Below are 16,753 nucleotides of genomic sequence, written 5' to 3' on the forward strand. Positions count from 1 at the left end.
TATAAAAACATGCTCTAATACTGCCTGTTTTAAAACAGCAACTTCAGACCTCCCTTATCCACACCCCCTACTGACCCAATTCTCTCCTGTCCTTTGAAACAAATGTCTTTGAAAGAGTTGTCTGAATTAGCTTCCCATACTTTTATCTTCGGTCCTTCTTGGCCCACTACTCCTTTGAATTTGCCTTTGTCAGGGTTGCCCAAGACTTCTGTAATGGCCAAAACTAATAAGCAAATCTCAGTCCTCATCTTCCTTGACTAAGATTAGCAACCCCAGTGGGAACTGCCTTTTTCTTGAAGTATTCACTTTCCTTGGCTTCTGGGACATCACCTTCTTCATCTCTGCTTGGTTTCTGTCTCTCTGATGAACCCCTCTTTCTCTTGACTCCCTTCCTGAATGCAAGAGTCCTGCCTTGGATTCAGGTTCATGCTTTTAAATACTAGCTATGCATTGATGATCCCCAAGTTTATACCTTTAGTTGTCCCTCGCCCCTGAACGCTAGGCCTATATAATTATGCTTAAGCAAAATCTATACTTTGATTTCTAATAGTCGCCTTCAAATTAACACACCAATAACATAACTACATTTTTATCCCAAACCTGTGCCTTTGTGTCTTTTCCATCCCAGCAAATGCTACCCTGATTAACACAGTTGTCCAGACCAGAATAAATTTAAATCAGTCTGAATTCTGCATTTTCTCTTACTTCTATATCCACTCAATCAAGAAGCATGGCTGAGCTTAAAATCAAAATATATCCAGAACCTGACATATTCTTGCACCTCCATTGCTACTATTCTACTCTGAGGCACTGTCATCTCTCACTTGGACACCTGACAGAGCTTCCCATCTGGTCTCCCTCCTCCTGCTTTTATTCCGTCGTTGCTCTAATCCATTTTCCACGTAGCACAGTGTGATCCTACTGATACAAGAACCATTGCACATTACTCTTCTGCATAAGCCTCGCATCACATTTGGATAAAATATAAAGACCCAACCAAGACTTCCAAGGCCCTAGTAATCTGAAGTGTCTATCAACTGCCTACTTACCCTATTGGTTGTTCTTTAGCCACACTCCCAACACCTTTGACCTCTATAATCTTTGAATTAATCCCCCAACATGCAAAATATATCCCATCTCAAGGCTTTTGTCCTCCTGGTTCATTTGCATAGAATGCATCTCTCCCCCATCTTTCCCAGGACTCAGCCCCTCTCTTCATTCAGATCTTTTTTCAGTTGTCATTTCCTAAGATCATGGTATCTCACATAGCTGGCTCCACATGCTCCAGGCACTCTCTGCAGTAGGTAGTTTCCAGAGTGCTGTCATCAATTCTGACCATCAATAGGTAAAATCTAGCTTCTCCAAAGAAGACATACAGATAGCCAACAGATACATGAGAAGATGACCATCACCTCTTATTATTAAGAGAGAATGGCTAGTGAGAATGGCTAGTCTCCAAAAGATAAGAAACAACAAGTGTAGAAAGGGTGTGAAGAGAAGGGAATCCTTGTACATTGTGGTAACACTGTTAACTGGTGTCATCATGTGGAAAGCAGTATGGAGATTCCTCAAAAAATTAAAAATAGAAATTCCATAAGACCCAGTTTTCCCAATTCTGATTATTTACTCAAAGAAGATACTAAATTTGAAGACACATGTACCACTGAGTTTATTGCAGCTTTATTTACAATAGCCGAGGGATGGAAACAACCTTTAACAGAAGATGATGCGGTGTATATACACAATGGAATACTATTCAGCTATAAACAAGATGAATGCTACCATTTGCTACAACATGGATGAATGGACAAGGTATTACTATGCTTAGTGAAATAAGAGAAAGGCAAACACTGTATGATTTCACTCATGTGAGGTACAAAGAAACAAAACAAATGAATGAACTAAATAAAAAGAAAATAAACTTTCAGATTATAAGATGAAATTAGCAGTTACCAGAAGGGAAGAGAGGAAGGAAGGTGGGTTAATTGATTAAAGGGCTCAACTTATCAGCGAAGGGTAGAATGAACTTTTAAAGGTGAACATAGTATAGTACATACAGACATTGTTTTGAAAATGACACATGAAACCTATGTATTGTTATAATGCAAAAAAATTGAATGGAATTAGAATGATTTCCTTAAAAAAAAAAAATGAAGGAAGAGTCTATATCTGTGAGTCCAGGCTCGTCTCATGACCTGCTTTGACCAATAGAACTCAGTGTGCCAGGGCCTCCCTGGTGGTGCAGAGGGTTGAATGCAGCTCTGTGAAGCTGTCCGAAGCCTCTGCAGCTTGGGTTCGATTCCCCGCCAGCCAGGGAGATACCCACATGGCTCAGCAGACCTTTCCTGCCTTGCCCACTGCTCTGCTCTGCAGTGTATTTCAGTAGATCCACCTGTTCTGCTCCCCACTCTGTCTCTGGTGAATCCTCTCACCCCAGTGTCTCTGGCCTGTACCCCAGCTCTTGTATAAATAAATAAAAAACTTTTTAAAAAAAAAGAACTCAGTGTGCCAGTTCCAGGACCACCTTTAAGAGGCCTGGAACACCCCGATTTTATTTTCTCTGGGAAAATCAGATACCATGCCATCAAGAAGATTAAGGTGTCTACTGCATAATGACACATGATGGAGAGAGGGGAGACATATGAAGGAAGTACTACATATATGAATGATTTTTAGAATCTTCCAGCCTGGTCCACTGAATGGGACCAAGTGATCTATCCTAGCTGATGCCACATGTTGCAGAAAAACCAACCAACTGAGCTCTCCCTAAATTTGTGCCCTACAAAATCATGAAATATAATAAGTTATTATTTAAAACCTTAAATCTGGAGATAGTTCATCACAGGGTAATAGCTAACTGCGATACTTTGTAATTCCTCACTCTGTGCAATAGACTGAATATCTGTGTCTTCCTGAAATTCTTTTGCTGAAACCGATCCCCAGTGTGATGGGGAGGTGGGGCCCTTTGGGTGGTGATTAGGTCATTAGGGCAGACGCTAGTATCAGTGTCCTTATAAGAGAGACTCAGAGCTCTGTTGTTCCCCTTTGGCCAAGTGTGAATTTGGCCTTCTACAACCCAAAATGTGTGGGGACACCAAATCTGTCCCCACTTAATCTTGGACTCCCCATACTCCAAACTATGAGGAATAAGTTTCTGTTGCTTATATACCACCTAGTCTAAAGCATTTAGTTATATCATATTTTTATGGTATTTTGTTTTATAGGAGCCTGAACAGACTAAGACACTTTATTTTCTTCATAGCAATTATCTCAGTAAGAAATTATACAATCATTGGTTTATCTGTCTACTGTTTATTATCTGTCTCTCCCGCTAGAATATAAACTCTATGAAGAAAATAACTTTCCTTGTTCACCACCGCCTTCCCAGTGCTTGGAACAATCCTTGACCTATTTCAGGACTCAATAAACATTTGTTGAATATATTAATATACCAAGAACCCAGACTGATATAAGAGTCTTCCTTTTCTATAAAAATCATATCCATCTCCATGGAAACATTTTCCTTTAAATCCCAACATCTAATTTACATATGTCTTTTAAACCAGAGATCTCTATCCAGTTAGCAGGAAAACTTATCAGACTTTTTCTTTTTTTAATCCAGAAAATACTTTGGGTCAAGAGCTGCCACGCCTTTGAAGATGAGTGGAGTATTATTGCCATTCCCTGGCGAGCACAGAGCACCCTGGGGCAGGTGAATGACAAAATACCATTTAGTCCCTGCTCTTCTCAGGATGGATTTCTTGTGGCACCCTGCCCCTCCCTTTTAAAAACATACACGTCCCCACTTTTAGGATAGAACATCCAAGCAGGAGTTCAGCGTTCCTTATTCATTCTGAAGATCCCACCAATTTTTCCGTCAGGGCAACAACAGAGCAGCCTCTTCTTTCTTAGTCATCGAAGATTATTTTCTAGTGTTTTTCCTCCCTGAGTCACCGGCCCTCACCGTGCATCAGGCATCGGACACTGCTGCATTGGGGATTGCTGAAATAGGTTCACTGCGATTTCTTTCATGCCTGGTTGGAACACAGAGTCATAATTAGAACGAGGCTCTGCTCCCAGATCATTGCTCTGACGGTTCTAAATTGGTTCACACAATCCTATTTCTTTCTAAATGAACAAGACCTTGCCTTTCTGATGGGAGACTTGTGAGATTGACCACCGGGTCCCTGATACCTCCCACCTGAGTAATGTTTTCCCCGGTGTTTCAGCTGCTCTGCCCTCTACATTTCATTTTGGGGCCACAGTGCTAGCTTGTAATTTAATTTTTCTAAATTTAGTCTGTCGAAGGCACGCAGCCAATGGAAAGGGATTACAGCTTACCAGGAATCCACATTTAAGCAAAGGAAAGTCCTCTCTGGGGATCTGGATTTATTTACGCAGTTTGGGGACTCAAATGAAGACCAAATAGACTTAGCAGCCACACTTCCCTCCTGCAATTTAACAGTCTCTTAAGCACAAAATCAAACACAATATAAATAAAGTGGCTTGAGTCTTTCCTGAGTATCTTAACTTCTGCTACCTTGTCTTGTTGATCCCCTAGATGTCCCCAAAGACCCCTTCTGTCTTCTGGAAGACCTGGAACTCTTTAAGGAGAAACAATGGCATCTTCTGAAATGCTTCCTGATAGCTCAGAAGCAATCCAACAGCGCAGAAGGTAAAATTTCTAAAAGATCAAATCTATGGAAGACCTTGATTACAAAAGTAGCGGCGGACCATACCTTTTGGAAAATATCTTAGGTGCCTAAAACTGTATTTGGCATTTTGGAAAATAAATGAATCAACGTTATATCTTGGTCTCAGCTAATAAGGAAGGTAAAGAGACAAGACATAGCCGCTGGGAGCAAGAGCTGTGGCAGTAAACTGGCTGTGCTAGCACTTTATTAGAATTCTTAGCTTTCCTGTGGCTCAGTTTCCTCATCTGTAAGTTGGAGACAATAAAAGTAGCAATCTTGGAAGGTGATTGTGAGGATTGAAGTGAGTTAATACATGTAAACAAGAGAATGTCTGGCATGTGGTAATTGAGTACTGTCCTATAGATATGGATGTGTGTGTGCATCCATACAATGTGTGTGTGTGTGTTTATCCATACAATGTAGAAACTGCCTATTAAGTGAGGGGCATGTATAGAAATCAGAGGAAGGAGCCATTATTTGCAGCCGGAGGGAACCAGAGACATTTTCTAGAAAAGAGGCAATGATAATAATGCTCACTCAATATTACCACATTTGCTTTGTCTACTTCCTAGTTCCCTTATCAGGGTCATGTGCATGACTTGGTCATGCCCCAAGTTCTGGAAAATGGGAAGTATGTGAACGTGCTGGGCTCCTTTGTTCTCTCCTGCTGTATCCATGAGGGCAAGCTTCCCCGATGTTGCAGATACAAATGGCCATCAGCCTGGGTACCTGTGTGTCACTGTGCAGTAGAGGCGCCTCCTTTGATGCAAACACATACATCCAAGCCACAGTCAATACGCAGCATGAACAAAATATGCACCTCTCAGGCTAAGCCCCTGGGACTTCAGGGTTAATTTGTCTCTACAGTGTCTTGTCTCTGGTGGCTCCTTCCTGAGCCAGCGGGGTCCCTCCTTTCCCCAGATAGCTCAGAACACCAGTTTCTTTTGTACGTCAATACCAAGAATTGGGTTTTGTGATCACTAGGACAGAAATGTCTTATCTTGACGTCTAGCCCATCTCTATAAACTCTCCCTGTCCAGAGAAGCAGGAACCTGCTCTGCCTTGCTGTGGGAACTAGAACAATGTCTCAGTATGACAACTTCTAGGAAGAACTGAAAATGTTCATGCTTTTCTTCACTGAGTTGAGGGTTTTGCTGAGTGTGTGCATTTCTGGAAATGGAATGGTCTTTAAATAGTTCCACAACCAAAATTAAAATGTAAACGGGGACATATTGGTGCCGAAATCAGTTGCCTAAGGAAAACAAAAATCACAGTTTCTGCACTTCTGCCCAGAAATACTACAACCCGTTACACTGGTTGAGGTGGTCCTGGCCACTGCAGCAAACCCATGTAGTGGCTCAAACATGGTGGACACTTATTTCTTACACACTCAAAATTCCAAAATGGTGTTCCCCATCGCTAGGTCGCTTGTCTCCTTGATGATTCAAGGACACCAGCTACCTTCTGGCTTTATCATCTTCCAGGGTCACCACGCTAATCTGCATCAAGCTGGAAGGGGAAGGAGAATAGTGTTCCATGTGGAGTCTGAATGGCCCAGGTCTTGAAGGGAGCACATCCTTTCTACTCACTTTCCACTGACCACAACTCAGGGAAGGGTCTCCTCTGCGCACAAAGTGGGTAGGCAAGTGTGATTTACCTGTGTGTGCAGGAAAGAGAAAAAAGACATTTAGGGAGTAATAGCCAATTCTGGCACACCTGGAATTGTTTCCCTAAACACTTTTCTTTTTTGATATATGTCTATTCAAAGAACAAGTTAGTAAATATCTGGTTTCTTGTAGTTTCACTACATTGTTTACCTAGCACATCCTTTTTAAAACATTCAGGGCATGGGGCCTCCCTGGTGGCGTAAGGGGTTAAGACACAACCTATGAAGCTGTCCACAGCCACTGCAGCACGAGTTCAATCTCTGGCCAGTGAGCAACCCAGATGGCGCAGCAGACCTCTCCTGTCTTGCCCATTGCTCCCCTCAGCAGTGTGTTTCAGTCAATCAGCCTGTTCTGTTCCCCACTCTATCTCTGGTGAATCCTCTCACCCCCACATCTCTGGCCTATACCCCAGTTCTTGTATGCATAAATAAATAAATCTTAAAAAAAATTCAGGGCATGCTGGAGCATAGGAGGCACAAAGAAGAATACAGCTGAAGGCTTCCCTCTAGGAATGTATAATCTAGTTGAAGGAAAATATCTGTCTGTCTGTCTGTTTGCCTACCTAGCTACCTATGAATCCATCCATTGATCAAGGGGTAGGAAGATACCACATAAGGCAGAAAATAACAAAAGCTCTAAGAGAGGTTCAGAGAAGACTTCATAGAAGTTCAGAAGAGGACATAAATGGAAGATTCTATGGTGGAAATGGTGCTGAAGACAAGACATGAGCACAGGCACGGAGTTAGAGAACCAGGGAGTCTTCATGGCAAGAAGTCAGCTTCCATCTGACTAGAGTGATGGGTGTAGAAAGTGAGTGCAGGATTAAGTTGGAAAAGTGTGTTGGCACCCAGTGCCCTCACACTCTTGCTAATCACACACGATGATGTGCATTTCTGAGAGGCTATTCAATCACCTATCCCACGGTTTCTATTTTTTCCCCAGCTATTTTTCATTAAGCAGGTACCCTGTTCCCTTTCCACTTCAAATAATTATAAAGATGATTATGGAAATGATGGTGGTGGTAGTGCTAATGATTAGGAAAGAGAAGAGGGTTTATAAAATTTCCTAACCTACCCAGAAATCTTCCCGTCTCACTCTGAGAGGGACCCTTGAGCTCATCACTCAGGAGCTGCTGTGGACTGACTTCCGCGCTGAGGGAGATGCACAAGGAGAACAGCAGATTATGGGCTGCTTTTGAGAATCAGCCCAGCAGGGCTGCTTGACAATCAGCTTCGAGAACACAGAAGTCACCAAGCAGCCCACTTGGGCCTGCTCTGAATGGACCAGCATCTGCCCTGGGAAAGGGAGTAGAAAAGCGCTGATGTTGAGACTGGTTTTCCCCACCCTTAGCCTTGCAGAAAAGCACCAATGGATGAGCTGGAACTCTATGCCAACGAGGGGGCTTACTCTGCCTTTATGTTTTATAATAAATTCAATTGTCTTTTTTTAGATTTTTTTAATTTATATATTTTGCGTGGAAGAACTGGGGTACAGACCACAGGTGCAGGGGAGAGAGGATTCACCAGAGACAGAGTGGAGAGCAGAACAGGTGGATCTACTGAAATGCACTGCTGAGGGGAGCAGCGGGCCAGACAGGAGAGGTCTGCTGTGCCATGTGGGTCAGCTCCCTGTCCAGGGATCAAAATCAAGCTGTCTCAGTGGGCCATGGAGGTGGTAGTACCGAGACTTAACCCCTAGGCCACCATGGAAATTTCCTTCACTCTTCCTTTAAATTAGGCAAAACCAGCTAAGTTCATGAAGCTGTAGCATCCTGACAGGTGAAGTGGAGCCAAAGTAGCAACCAGTACATTTCAAGAAACCCAAAGGATGCCTGAAGCCACAGAGAGTATCAAAGCTTATATGTGCTGTATTTTTTTTCCTGGTTTCATTCAGTGTCATTTGTTATAACATTGATGAGGGGAAATATCCCAGCAGACGCTGAACCAGACAATGTTGTTTGAGGACCTGGTTTCATCACTTGAAGTTTCCAAGAACCTATCAACTACTTTAAGTGAGGACTTACTGAGGATAAAGTTTAATTCGTAAATTCGGCGCCGTAAGAGATGAGCAACAATAACTAGGAATAAATTATCTAGGAATAGACAAGATTAAGAGTTACGTGACTCTGGTCATCCACCTCAAGACGTCTTATGGTGTGTGGTATTTCCTGGCCATTTGATCAGGGGGAACGGAAATCTCAGAAAGCAAAACCATGGATGATGGGCGACTGTAACTCAAGATCATTTCAGTTGATCGTAAATGTCAGCTAGAAAAAAGGGTGTGAGCTGCTCAGCTGTCACACGGGCGCAGTCTGCTCCCCTTCCTATTTGGCTTCTTTACCTTCTGGATTGTGCCAGCTCCTGAGTTCCTCAGGGAGTGACAGGAAAATACCCCTTCTCTGTGAAGACCATGGCACCTTTATAATCATTTCCTGAAGCCACACAACGAACTACTACAAACTGGTGGTTGAAAACAATAGCGATTTGCTCCTTCACCATCTGGGAGGAACATTCAAAGCAGAAAGAACAGTAGTGGCAAAAGCTCTGAGGTGGAAGGGTGCCGAGACAGGACAGCAGGCGGGAGGAGGGAGTCTGGGCTCGCCCAGTGATAGTCAGGGCCCGACACCCAAGGCTCAGGAGGCTCCCTAAGGAAGTGAGAGGAACACAGGAGGTAATGGCCAAGCCTGCTCCCTTTGCAGACACCATGCAATCTGTGGGAGTTCCTGGGCATCCCCCCAAACCAGCGTGTGCCCACTTTCCCTGCTTCAGCCTTTCCTCTCTTCTCTTCCTTCTGGGGCACCTGCCCCCGCTAGACACAGTACTAATCTTGACCTCTTTCATGCAGCTGCCATCCAGCATGCCTGTCTCTGGAACACCTTGCCCCTGGCTTTGGGCACAGGGAAGCCCTGAGTGCTGTTTCCCTTCTTTATCTCCTCAAATCCTTGCTGCAACGTTGGGGATTTTCACTGCAAATCAAATTTGAACTGAGTTTTTAGAGAAGACCTAGTTTATGTGCAAAGTCATAAAGATGTAATAGAATCCTTTCAAAGAGCTCTCTTGCTAATGCTAAATCATAGGGAACAACGCATTTCCTGACATTTTCAGAGTCCCAGGCCTGAGATAGAATATGATAGAGCGAGGCGGGGGGGACAGTTTCATAAAGATTCTTTGGTTCCATCTTCCTTCTAGACTTTATCTTTATTTATGGGACAAAGGAATTCACTTCTAGTAAACTAGATTTCACGAATGTGCCCAGGTGTGGGTGCCCTGACTTTTGTCCAAGCCAGGTCTTAGTGATGGGAAATGTACCGAATATGTGGAAGATCTAAGCAATTGTAAAGGATTTAAGGGTGATACAGGAAAGTTTGTGTGTGCAAGTGATGTGAGTGTGTAGGGGGTAAGAAAAGGGAGGGAGAGATAAAGATGGGGAGACTGAGTTTGTATAGAATGAAAGGTGTGGGTAGGTCAAGTTTTCATGGGCAAGTTGAACAGGTGTTGAACCGCTCAGCCCAATACAGACGTCACACCTAGAGAATGACATCGTGATAGGTAAGGCGCTGGCTTCTTGTAAGGGGAAGGCTTTGGGCCAAGAGAAGATTTCAGCACCTGCTTTAAACAACTATTTTTTATGAAGATTTACTTATAGGAGTTTGAGTAGTTTTTCTCGAGCTCCTTCCCTTTGCTTAAAGTTTGGAATTTTTCCATGTTTTTGGACGCAAATAAATGCAGCTGTTTGCTCTGTGAGAGCGATGGAAAACATGTATTTATGCTGTATTTGTAATATAGAGAATGTTCAATTGAGACTGAATTTGGCTTCTTGCCTTATGTTTCAATGTTTCTTTTTAATAACATAAGGTCCTTCATTCATGCAAATGATGCTATTGACTCATCAGCAGGGTATAGCAAAAGAACAGGGGTCTGGGCATAAAAACAACTGCGTTTCAGTTCTGCTTCATCAGTAATGACCTTCCTGGATGTGGCAGATCACATTTTCCAAAGATACTTCCAAAATCTCATCTCCTACATACTCCTTTACAATGTGACCTTCTCATTCTCCTGTCAGGAAGAAAAGTCTCTGTCTCCTCCTCTAGAATCCAGATGGGTTTGAGACTTCCTGTAGCCAGTAGAACATGGTAGAAGTGACCGCCCATGACTTCTGAGCTTGGGTCACACAAGCAATGCTGCTTCTAGAACACTTGTACTAGGAGCCATGGCCATGCAAGAAATTGAACTACTGGGAAGCACCATGCTGTGAGGAAGCTAAGTAGCATGGAGTAGCCTCAAATGGGCACTCCAGTCAAAAGTCTTAGTCTTTGAGTTCTTCCAACTGGGTACCAGACATAGGATTGAAGAAATCTTCAGAGAAACCAAATTCCTCATTGAGGGTCATTCCCAATCATCAGGTATTTCCCACGAAGCTTCCAGAAAGGGGCTATCCTCACTATTCCCTTTTGAATTCCTGACCCACAAAATTTGTTAGTTTAGGTTTTTAGACTACTAAAATTTATAATCAATAGGAACAGAATTGTCAGCAATAGAAACAGAAAATTTGGAGTCTGGAAGTGGAGGGCTACTGTAACAAAACCCTAAAACATGTGACATTAACTTTGGAACCCAGTGGAAGAGGGATTCTGGAAGCCTTTTATGAGGTACTTTTGTACAAGCTGGAAAGATCTCAAGGAGAGAGGTGTTAGCGATTAAAAGAAACAGAGGAAAATGTTATCAGAAACTGAAGGAAGATGTTTGCTATGTAGTGGCGGGAGCAGGGCAGGGGATGGGGTGGGGATCACATTACATCTGTTTCTGCTGATAAAGTATAAGATAGAAAATCTATCTAATGGCCTGACTTTATCTAGTTGTCTATAACACAAAGAGAGATTGGTGTGATAAACTAAATAGTAAACTTCAGTTTTTTAGTATAATTTGGAAATTATATAAAGGTCCTAAGCCAGTCTTTTCAGGCAAGAAAGGGTCTCAAATTAAGAAGTAACTTCTGGGGCCTCCCCTGATGGCGAAGCAGTTGAGGGGGCAGCCCCACAGCCTCTGCAGCACCAGTTCGGTCCCACATGGCGTGCAGACATCTGCTGCTGCCCGCTGCTCCCCTCAGGAGTGTATTTCATCCGTCTGCCTGTTCTGTTCCCTGCTCTGGCTCTGGTGAATCCTCACACCCTCCCGCGCTTCTGACTGTACCCAGTGCTTGTATAAATAAATAAATAAATAAATCTTTAAAAAAAATAGGAAGTAACTTCTGGCAAAAGGTAGAGAGGCCACATGCAGGCATGCAGGCCACATGTAGGCACATCGTCCATGTGCAGGTGTCCAGCACACAAAAGAAAGGGCCTTCAGGTGACCTCAGATCATTACCCCTTGAGTCATTCTGTGAATTTCTCCAGCCAAGGCCACAAGCATCATGGATAAGCTCCAACTGGCCCTTCTGTGCCCTTTTAAAATTCCTGAACATAATGTCTGTGAATATCATGACACTTTATCCTAGTAATTTTGGGCTGGTTTGTGATGCAGCCATGGTAACTACAGCCTTGTCACATTTTTTTTTTTTAAATCACATTTGTAAGCTTTTTTAAAATCACAATTTTTTTAAATCACAATTGTAAGAATTTAGTTTACATGACTTCCAAGGTCCCTTTTTGGCTACAAAGATTTGAAAATCTGGTCTCATTACATTACGACTTAAAATCCTTTAGGTAAGACTGCTGGCTCTACCCCCAACTTCACCTTTGCTTTCTGCTTTCAGGGCCCCCCAGTTAGAGGTTATTGTCCATTTTTCTTTGCTGTGTGGTATGTATGTGACCATGGGACTGAGTTCTCACTGCAGGGACACTGACCCCTCACTTGTTTAGAAAAAAAATAGCTGACTTGGGACTTTTCCCTTCTTGAGCTGGAACACACTTGGCCTCAACTCACCTTCAAACCTGCATTTGAGGACAGTGTCCTGGTGGAGGCAAAACCACAACAGGCAAGGAACCTGGGGTCCTGAGTGGTCTTGGCCAAGAGCGCTGCCCTGTCTGTCTGTTAAATGAAAGAGCACAAAACTCTTCCTATTCAAGCCACTGTATATTTGGGCCTTTTATTAAAGCATCATTTTAAGCCCAACATATCCTTCATACCCACTGTTTGCATGATAAATGCCTTAAGATGGTGACATCTCTGGCCTTTCTCCCTAGTCCACACTCCTGTCATTCTCTTTCCTATACTCTGTTAAGCCACTCTTCACAGTGATCTTTTGTTTTCTCTACGTGGGTGTTCAGTTTTCTCAGGACAAATTCTTTCCCCTCTAACTCTTATAGGTCTTGGTTAAAATGATACTTAACTTAAATTCCCTATTAAATGCCCCAGAACAATCCCGTGTGTTTTGTTCATAGCATTTATCACTGTGCTAGTTAAATTATTGTTTGTATAGCTGCTTGATATCTGCTTCACCACTACACTATGGACATCATGAGGACAAAGCTTATGCCCTTTTTGTTTCCTGCTCTACTCCCAGTACCAAACCAGTCCCTGGCCATAGTAAGTACTCAAAGAGTACTGGCTGAGAGTTATTGAAGGACTTGTAAGTTAACTGACCAAGGTTTACACCTTAGGCTTGTGGCCATAGAAGTAAGAAAAGATGAAGCTGCCCATAGGGTATCAACCTACAACCTTGACTTTCTAGTTCACATGTTCACAAATCCACTGAGCATCCCCCACCAGGCTGTGGACCCCCTGAATTCGTTCCCTATAGGCCATCTTGAGTGTCATCAGGGACACTTCTGATAATAGAATCTCTCTCTTTAAAAAATTGGTTTATGGATGAAAAAGTCCCAAGTATATAGGATGCTGAGTTTAGCAGAATCTGTATGTAAATTGGTATTTTGCTGGTGATCAATCTTGTGCTAAAAATGGAAAATCAATAAAAAAAAGAAAATCTAAGGGGAAAAATAAGTTGTAGACATTTTTGGTCCAATGAGTTTCCAAGTCCGAGGACACTGCATCTGAGACCAAGGTTACTGCCTGTTTCAAGGGAGTGTGCAAGAAAGCTAGAGGACCCTCACACACTCAAATAGAGCAGAAACTCAGGGGAGAGGAAAGTTCCACAGGCAATGCCTTCTTAGGGCATTAGCTGGGGAAGGTCTTTGCAGTATCTCCTTGGACTCAAGAAGAATCCATGACATGTGAAGGGCAGTTCAGGGTCTTAAAATCTGTAGAGTTCACTGAATGACCAAAGGGACTGGAGCTGACCTCATGTCCCAGCCACTGGTTGTAGAAACAGCAGAGTTAAGGGCATTGGAGATGCATAAAAAAGAATAGAACAAGTAAGAACTGTCTCATAGCAGAGGCTTCAACTAGACACTGAAATAGGTTACACAACATAAAGACATGGATGGCATGGGGGAAGAGCAGATGTTGCCAAGTCAGGGTGGACTCCAGTCACCTCTGACTGAAGTGAGAGGTTCATCATGGGCATGGTTAGGCATACTTTTGGGGAGCTAGTAGGCCTATACACCTTGCTCCATGTAAGATGCCTCATTAACTTTGTTACACAAAGATGAGAAGAAATCTTGAAAAGAAAATCACTGTTATGGTTTAATTGTGTGCCCCCCTCCCATCCCCTATTCAGATGTCTTGAAATCCTAATCCTCACAACCTTATTTGCAAATAGGGTTACTGCACAAGTAGTAGCTAAGCTAAGCTAATCTGAGGTCACAGTGGAGTCAGTTGGGCCCTAATTGAATATGACTGATGTCCTTGTGAAAAGGAGATATCTGGGCATGGAGACAGACAAAAGAAGGAGTACAGCGTGAAGACACATGGGGTGAAGAGGACCATCTGTGAGCCAAGGAGAGGAACCTGGAACAGATCATTCCCTCTCAGCATCATTCCCTCCTCTGTTGAGGAACAGGAACCTACCCATTTGAATTCAGACTTCCAAACTCCAGAACTGTGAAATAATACATTTCTGTTGTTAAAACCAGCAGGTCTGGGGTCCTTTGTTATAGCAGCTCTAGCAAACTAATACAGTAGCAACTATCGCTCTAACTATGTGTATATGCAATAATAGCAACAGATACCATGTGGATCTCAGAAGCAGTCTTGTCTTGGATCTATCCCTTACAAGCTATGTGATTTTGATCGAGTCATTTAAAAAACTTAAAATTCTCAGCTTCCTTTTCTTTCAAATGCAGATAATCAGGGGCGACAGTCAAAATATTTCGTAGCCCATCAGCTGCACTGCAAAGACTGCTAATCCTACAAGTAGTCACAGGAGAGCGACTTCAGGTGTATTAGGTCTTGGACTCTTTCAGTCTTTTTTATTTAAAGATTTAGTTATTTATGCATACAAGAACTGGGGTACAGGCCAGAGGTGCAGGAGGTGAGAGGATTCACCAGAGACAGAGTGGGGAACAGAACAGGCAGACTGACTGAAATGCACTGCTGAGGGGAGCCTCTGGTGAGTCAGGAGAGGTCTGCTGTGCCGTGTGGGTAGTTCCCTGGCTGGGGACCGAACTGATGCTGCAGTGGCTGCAAATAGCTTCATAGGTTGCATCTTAACCCCTGGCGCCACCAGGGAGGCCCGACTCTTTCAGTCTTAATGGCTAGGTACTCACCAAGCACTTACCTACAAATGTGCCAGCACCACCTGCCCAGAGCTAGCTGCCCTTTAAGGCTTGGTCAAACCAAGCTAGGAAGACACCTGGATGGGAACTTTGGTGAGGGACCTTCAGGAATCTCAGGTTAGTGGGGACTTCCAGATAGTGCCCACCTAGGTCTCTCCTGGGCTGGGGTGTTTGGTGGGGGAGAGGTATGAGAGTAGGGGTTCATTCAGGGGACACAGAATAGCTATTATTTATGGAAGTATCTTTTTCTTTTTAAGGTTTATTTATTTATTTATACAAGCACTGGGTACAGTTAGAAGCGCGGGCGGGTGAGAGAATTCACCAGAGCCAGAGCGGGGAGCAGAGCAGGCGGAAGGACCGAAGTACACTGCTGAGGGGAGCAGCGGGTGGCAGGAGAGGTCTGCGCACCATGTGGGACCCTCCTCCGGTGGCCGGGGAGCAGCAGGGGATCGAACCGGCACTGCAGAGGCTGCGGGCAGCTTCACAACCCAGTGCTCAACCGCTGCGCCACCGGGGAGGCCCTATGGAAGTATCTTAATATTTTAACAACTAATAGGGTCTTATGGCTTTTACCTTCTTTATATCAGGCCTGGGATAATTACAGATAATCACACAGTCTTGTGAAGCTGAGATAAGGTGACATATGTCAAGTGCTTAGCAAAATGTCTGGCATGTGGCGAATAATCAATGCTAGTTTACATTATTATTGAGAAGCATGGTATTTAAATAGAGAGCAGCACCCATGAATTAAGTACCTCCTCCGTGTCATACACTGCCTTGGGCCTTACAGGTACCGAGAGGAAGATGGCAGCATCCCTGCCTTTGGTATTTTCAGTGGAGAGGAGACACTCTAGTCTACTCTCTTGCTTTTCCTAGTGAAGGGAGATTTGAGGGCTCCAGTGTTTCGGCACTTCTTGTCTGTTCCACCTTCCTTTCCGCACCAAGAGTCCTCATACAGTCCTCGTTTGAGCACTGCTTTAGGGATTCTCTTCTGTCATAGTTTAGCTAGTTTAAATGATCCCTGAACTGGTAAAACAAAACAAAACGAAAACTTGTATTGAGCTCTGAAGTCAACTGATTTTATTTCCATTATGATAAGAAATCAGGCTTGGTTAACACCTACCCGGTACTGTATACCTAAACAGGGCACTGAAGGATTGTTTGTGGTAAAAATCAGAATCCCTGCTGTGATAATTGGCTTCCAAACATATGGCCATTAAATTCTTCCCTCCTGGTGTGCCCCTGGCTCCAACCAATCCCCACATGGGGGAGGGGGAATCAGCCTTTCCATCTCCTTCTGGACTAACTTGGGACCACTTTGTTGAACAGGATATGTTGGAAGAGAGTCTATACTACTTCCAGGGTGAGTCTTTAATAGAACTGACAAATTCTGCTTTGTCTAGAGTCCCCTCAAAATTCAGCCGTTGAAATAAAACCTCAAAGTGATAGTAATCCCAGGTGAGGCCTTTGGGAGGACGATTAGGTCATGACTGGGATTAATGCCCTTATGAAAGAGCCCCAGAGAGCTAGCTTGCTTCTTCTACCATGTGAAGTAGTCAAAAAAGGGCCATCTAGGATGTGGGTTGTCACCAGATACCAAATTCACCTGCATCACCATGATCTTGGACTTCCCAGCATATCCGGAACTGGGAGAAATATATTTCTATTGTTTTTAGGTTACCCAGGTTGCGGCATTTTTTTGTAGCAGCCCAACAGACTGAGAGCTGCTTCCTCTCCCTTGAAATACCTGCTTTGGGGAAGCTCCCGCTAGGTGCCCAGCT

Source organism: Talpa europaea (assembly GCF_964194135.1).
Source record: "Talpa europaea genome assembly, chromosome: 5".
Taxonomy (NCBI): Eukaryota; Metazoa; Chordata; class Mammalia; order Eulipotyphla; family Talpidae; genus Talpa; species Talpa europaea.